This window comes from Trichechus manatus, unplaced genomic scaffold (assembly GCF_000243295.1).
Source record: "Trichechus manatus latirostris isolate Lorelei unplaced genomic scaffold, TriManLat1.0 scaffold00020, whole genome shotgun sequence".
NCBI lineage: Eukaryota > Metazoa > Chordata > Mammalia > Sirenia > Trichechidae > Trichechus > Trichechus manatus.
The window spans coordinates 15,303,702-15,310,821 of record NW_004443956.1 but is presented as its reverse complement, the minus strand read 5'-3'; positions in this window follow the sequence as shown (position 1 = coordinate 15,310,821).

Here is a 7,120-nt window from a genome sequence, read left to right as displayed (position 1 = left end):
AACAATAAAAGAGGGAATAAACAGTGTAGGTAAAGAACCTTCCAATGGAGAGGAAGGCAAGGCGATACCAAGTAATAATAGAATGCTTCAACAATCTTTGTTGGTTGCGAGGGATGGGAGGCGTGAGGGTGAAATACTGAATAGGCAATAGATAAGTGATATCTTTGGTGAAGGGTGAGACAGTACACAATACTGGGGAAACCAGCACAACTCGTACAAGGAAAAGTCATGGAAGCTCCATAGACACATCCAAACTCCCTGAGGGACTGAACTGCTGGGCGAAGGATTGTGGGGGCCATGGTCTCTGCGAACATCTAGCTCAGTTGGCATAACACAGTTTATAAAGACAATGTTCTACATTCTACCTTGGTGAGTAGCGTCTGGGGTCTTAAAAGCCTGTGAGCAGCCATCTAAGATACTCCACTGGTCGCACCCCTTCGGGAGAGAGGGACAGTGAAGAGAACAGGATACAAGGAAAAGATTAGTCCAAAGGACTAACAGACCACAGCTACCAAGGCCTCCACCAGACTGAGTCCAGTACAGCTAGATGGTGCCCAGCTACCACCGACTGCTCTGACTGGGATCACTACAGAGGGTTCTGGACAGAGCTGGAGAAGGATACAGAACAAAATTCTAACACACCCACAAAAGATGAGATTTACTGGCCTGAAAGAGACTGGAGAAACCCCGAGAATATGGCCCCCAGACACCCTTTTAGCTCCGTGGTGAAGTCATTTCCAAGGTTCACCATCAGCCGGGGACTGGACAGCCCCATAAAACAAAATGGGACTAATGAGGCACAGCAGTCCAGGGACAAGGACTAGAAGGCAGGAGGGGACAGGAAAGCTGGTGATAGGGAACCCAAGGTTGAGTAAGGACAGTGTTGACATGTAGTGGGGTTGTTAACCATTGTCGTAGGGCAACATGTGTACTAACTGTTTAATGAGAAACAATTTTGTTCTGTAAACCTTCATCTAAAGTGAGGATAGCAGCACAACTGGAAGAACGTAATTGATGTCACTGAATTGTGCATGTAGAAATTTTTGAAATGGTGTATCTTTGGCTATGCATATTTTCACCAAATTAAAAAAAAAAGGTCAAGAAGGGAGAGGGTTGACATGTTGTGGGGTTGTTAACCAATGTCATAAAACAATATGTGTACTAACTGTTCAAAGAGAAACTATTTGTTCCATAAACCTTCACCTAAAGTACAATTAAAAAAAAAAACCTATTAAAAAAAAAAAAAAAACTGTAATATACCCTAGGAACAGTAACACAATGGCAACTAACAAAAAAACCAAGGATTAATTAAGCTAATTAATTTTTTAATTTTTCACTTCACAGTCTTATATATACAAAAAGAACACTATGTGTAAATTTAAAATCTGCTCCCCTCCCTCATCTCACTAGTCTCTTTCCCTCATCAGAAGCAATTGCAACAATAAATTCATGTGTATCTTTCTAGTTCATTTTTTATACTTTTATTGCATACATTTCTTTGCATGTTTTTTAAACTTACATAAATTTTATCAACTGTACATGTCACTCTGCAATTTGATACATGTCCATCTAGTTTATTCCATTTCACCGATATCTAATAATTCACAATATGAATATTTTTAATAAATGAATTAAATATTTTTCATTTATTGTGAGTATTGAATATTTGGACATGTTAATGCCATATTTATTTTTTGCCTCCTTTCCTGCCTTGAATTGATTAATTTTTCTTTTTGTTCCTCTACTAGTTTGGAAATTTAGAATTTTCACATTCTACTTCTATTTTGTCAATGATTCCCTTACATGTTTAATATTTATACTTAACAAAGTCTAAAGATAATTAAAATAGCTAACTTCCTCCCCAAATATAAATTCCCTAGAGTTCATTATCATTAGTCTCTTGCTTACTATCTTCCATGGTTTTTGTTCAGTATTTTAATGATACCTTTGTCATTCCCAAATTAATTTTTAAAAAAAAAAAAGTAGTTATAGTTTTACATGTTTATTTTTCTTCAAATTATTTTCGTGCATCCTACTCCTTCCTTGTGGATCAATTACTTCTTATTGATATACATCCTTTTGGAATTTGTTTTTTTTCAACAAGAATTTATGAAAAGCAAACTGTTGTCTACATGTAACAAAATGCCTTTATTCATCCTCACTCTTAAAAGAGTATAAAATTGTAATTGAAAGATTTTATCATTCATTATTTCAAAGGTATTATTCTATTTTTTTTAACATCTATTGTTACTGATGAGAATTCTTCTTCAACTAATTGTTCTTCTTTTGTAGAAGACCTTCAAAATTTTCTCTTTTCTTTGATAACCTACAATTTTACTATGATCTATTTAGATGAGGATTGTTTCTTTGTTTTTGCCTCCTATCTGAACTCAAGTTGTTTCGTCAATCTAATAACTCAAGTATTTTTTCAATTCTAAAAAAAGCTCAGCAATTTTTTTTTAATATTTCTTCTCACCCACTCTTTTTATTCATGTCTAATAACTACTATTAGACAAATACTGGCGTTATCATTGTATACTCTAGTATTCATAGCTTCAGCTTTTTCTCTCTCTGTGCTACATTATGGATGTCTTTCCCAGGTCTGTCTTCTAATTTATACTTTTTCTCTTCAGCTGTCTATTAGTCACTGTTTAGTTTAGCTGTCTACTGTCCATAGAGCATTTTTAACATTTTTTTTTTCTAGAATTTATTTTTGATTATTTTTAATATAAGCTGATTGTGTTTTATATTATCATGTTTTTGCTTTACAGTTTTATTCTTTATTTCTTCTAATATTTAAAGTATGCATTATCAAGATTCTATTATTTCCAGTTCCTGGAGTGCAAATTTTTGTGCCTGCTGATTCTTATGAAAAAAAAATGGTTCATTTCCTTATTTGTTTTTAACTGCTTATTTAAAAGCATATTCAGTGTTGATTGTTCTCTGTGGGTGTTTTGAGTACACTGATATACAGAATTACCCGTACAGGGGAGTATATGATTGTCTCTGCCAAGAAATCAATGGGTTTTTCCATCCAGGAGCAGTTTTTATGTAACTTTCTCAGTTTAGGATCCCTGGCCCATGTAGGTTGTGTGACTCCAGCTCTGTACCTCTGTACACAGTGAAGTTTCTTTTCTACTCATGACCCCAAGTAAATGTAAAGTTTCCTTGAAGCTCACGGAGTCAGTAAGCAAGAAGTCTTATGCTACCATTTCACATACAGGGCATCTTTTTGTGACTCCTGGCTGTCTGCAGGGAGCTGTTTTCCAGGTGTCACACACTGGCCATGGCCTCATCTCCTTGTCTGTGCAGGTCAAAAATCTATCCCTCAATAGTCAAAGCCACATTCGTATTTTGAGTTTCCTCTTCCTTTCTGGAACCTAAGGACATCTTTCCTTAATGTCAAACTCAGCTCTCTGTAATTTTGATATTGTTGTTTAAAGCATCTACTATTTCTACCTGTTTGAAATGTAACAGGGCATTTCCTGTGTCAGCTCAGTCTGCCACTATCTGCATCCACTATCACCAATAGAGAACACAATCCTTGGGGATGGAACATATAAAAACAGTTAATTCCTTCTAGAGTAAAGGTATTATGAAAGGTCTGGAGCAAGAACATCTAGTTAGTATTTTAAATTTAAACAATAAGTTTCGAAGCTTTACCTGATAGAGTTTTAAGCAATTGGCTACCTCGCTAACATTATTTGCTGACATTTCTAACCAACTTGATTTGAAAAACATTCACTGAGATAATTTTGTGCAAGTTCTGTTGGGGCTCTAAAAATGAATAAGCTGAGGAGGTGCTTGCTACCTATGGGTGATAAGGTGGGCACACAATTAAACCCTAAGATACAACATATTAATTACTGAAAGCAAGAATCTAAATGTTTCATGAGTTCTGAGCAGGGAGGCAGTGTTTCTGGCTGAGGAGGCAGAGAAAGCTTCACAGAAGACAACAGGGCAATTAAGATTGGTTGGATTATAACTCCTAGAAATGCATGGAATAACAAATTAACAAATGTAAGATAAGATAAAAATAAAATAAAGCAAGAGCAAAGAAATACAGGTGGGAAAGTGAATGATGTGTTCAGGGAACAGAGGGCAGGTAGTTTAATTGAAGCAAAGGGACTTCGATAGGAAGAAAATAGGCTATGAGCCTTGAAAGGCAGACTCCTTTTTTTAATTTTATTTTCTTGTTGTTGTTGAAAATATACACAGCAGGACATGTACCAATTCAACTGTTTCTACGTGTACAATTCAGTAGCATTGATTATGTTCTTCGAGTTATGCAAGCTTCTTACCTTCTTTTTCTGAGTTGTTCCTCCCCCATTAACATAAACTCACCGCCCCCTAAGCTTCCTTTCTAATCTTTCAAGTTGCTGTCATCAACTCGATTCCTCATAGATAGTTCTTAAAGGAGCATAACGTTCATGGCAAACATTTTTTAGTAGTTAAGCTTAACTATTGTTTGGTTTAAGAAGACTTCAGGGGATATTTTTGGTTTAAGGTTTAAAGATAATCTCAGGGAAATAGTTTCAGGCGTCTATCTAGCCCGAAGGAATTTGAAATTCTGTTCTGCATTTTCCCTCTTTTGATTAGGATTTTTCTATAGAATATTTGATCAAAATGTTCAGTAATGGTAGCAGGGCACCATCCAGTTCTTCTGATCTCATGACAAAGAAGGCAGTTGTTCATGGAAGTAATTAGCCACATTCCATATCCTCCTCCTATTCCTGACTCTCCTTCCTCTGTTGCTCCAGGTGAGCAGAGACCAATTGTCATGCCTTGTATAGTCACTTGCAAGCTTTTAAGACCCCAGGAACTATGCAATGAACCAGGAAGTAGAACAGAAGTACTAAACACGTTAGTAGGCCAATTAACTGGGATGCCCCATGAAACTATGGCCTTAAACCTTCAAACTAAGGAACCAAATCCCATGAGGTTTTTGGATGTACATAAGCAGACTCAGTAGCTACTCATTTTGTTGTTGTTGTTGTTGTTTTTGTTGTAAATATATCTATCACACAAATTTGCCAGTTCAATTTTTTACAGGTATACAATTTATTGACAGCAATTACAGTAATTGGCTGTGCAACTTCACCCTTTTTCATTGCAAAAACAATTGTGCTTTTAGTTTCTATTGATTGAAAAAGTATATAATATACTACAGGTAGTCTTGACTTACGATATATGCCAGTTATGACAAACCTCACTTAATGACTGACTGTTGTTTTTGTTTTTTTATATGTTTTATTGTTAGTAATATGTACTACATACAATGTTGCAGCCTATAATTTGCTTATTTAATCATTCTCAGATGTTCATTCCCAGATGTTCAATTTTATGATTTATTGTTCAAAACACTGCCATATAGCAGACTATGGCTTAGTCTACAATGAAGTCAGTGTTGGTGTTAGGAGTCATAAGGGATAGAAAGTTGGTCAGTGTTTAACAGCATATGACAATTGAACCGCGCATGCACCCAACAGCCATTAAGACTCTGACTTCATTGCTACAACCCTGACTCTGATTTCACTGTAGACAAGGCCTATAGCATGATCTTATTCAGTGTTTTGTACCGTAAGAAGCATCAGTTGTTAATTTTAAGATGAGTTGTTCGAGTTTCTCTAACTGTAACACCTTCACTGCTTATACCCCCAACAATATGTCTAGCAAAAGAAATCATGTCACTGAAAGTTCTAATCCAAAAAGGAAGGCGAGGAAAGCTCAAGACTTGGATATAAAGATGAAGATCATTAAGGCCTATGATAATGGAAAGAAAGTCGACGAAATAGCACATCAGGAAGGACTGTCTCATTTGACCTTTTCAACAATCATTAAGGATAAGAATAGGATTTTGGAGGCAGTTAAAGGAGTGATTGGCATAAAGTCAACAATTCTAACAAAGAAGAGGCAAGGGACAATCCATGAGATGGAGAAGCTGTCAATGATCTGGATAAAAGACCAAATCCAGAAGAGAATTCCTAAGAGTTTACTGACAATTCAAATGAAAGCACACAACGGTTTTGAAAACCTGAAGGAACAGCAAGGAGAAGGCTACCGTGAGTACTCTAATACCACCAAGGCCTGGTTTCATTGCTTCAAACACAAATGTGGCTTACAAAACCTGCAGTAACTGAAGAATTAGGAAGCGCTGATGTTGAAGCTGCCGAAAAATTCAGTGATGAGCTGGACAATATAATATATAGAGTTATCTACCAGAGTAGACTTTCAACATGGATGAAACAGGTTTGTTTTGGAAAAGGATGCCAGAACGGACCCATGTTCAGAAAAAGGCAAAGGCAATGCCTGGTTTAAAGGCATTTAAAGAAAGACTCACACTGGAGGAAATGCTGCTGGATTTAAATTAAAACTTTTTCTTGTTTACCATTCTGAAAACCCCTAAACCAAACCAAACCCATTGCCATCGAGTCGATTCTGACTCATAGAGACCCTATAGGACAGGGTAGAACTGCCCCATAGTTTCCAAGGAGCACCCAGTGGATTCCAACTGCCGGCCTTTTGGTTAGCAGCCATAGCACTCACCCACTATCCCACCAGGGTTTCCTGAAAACCCCTAAGCATTCAAAAACATTGACAAAAATAAGCTGCCAGTCTGCTACAGGGGTAGCTCCAAGGCCTGGATGATGATTGTGCTATTCAAAGACTGGTTTTTTAAATTGTTTCATCCCAGAAGTGCATGCCTACTGCCTTGAAAAGAGCATTCCTTTCAAGATTCTGCTGCTACTTGATAATGCCCTAGGACATCCTCCTCATATAGATCTAAATCAAGATGTGAAAGTGGTGTATCTACCTCCCAATACAACAGCTGTGATCCAGCCTATGGATCAAGGTGCAATCACCATCTTCAGGGCATACTACCTATGGACTACATTTGCTCAGGCAATAGCTGCAACAGAAGGAGGTACGGTAACATTACATAATTTCTGGAAGAATTATAATATTCTTCCATGTATCTGGAACATTGTGTCTTCCTGAGAGGGAGTTATGGAAAAATGCATGCAGGGGATATGGGAAAAAATTGCTGAGTTATGTGAACAAGTTCCAAGCATTTGATCAGGATAATATGTCAAAAATTTTACAGTAAAAGGATAAGCTG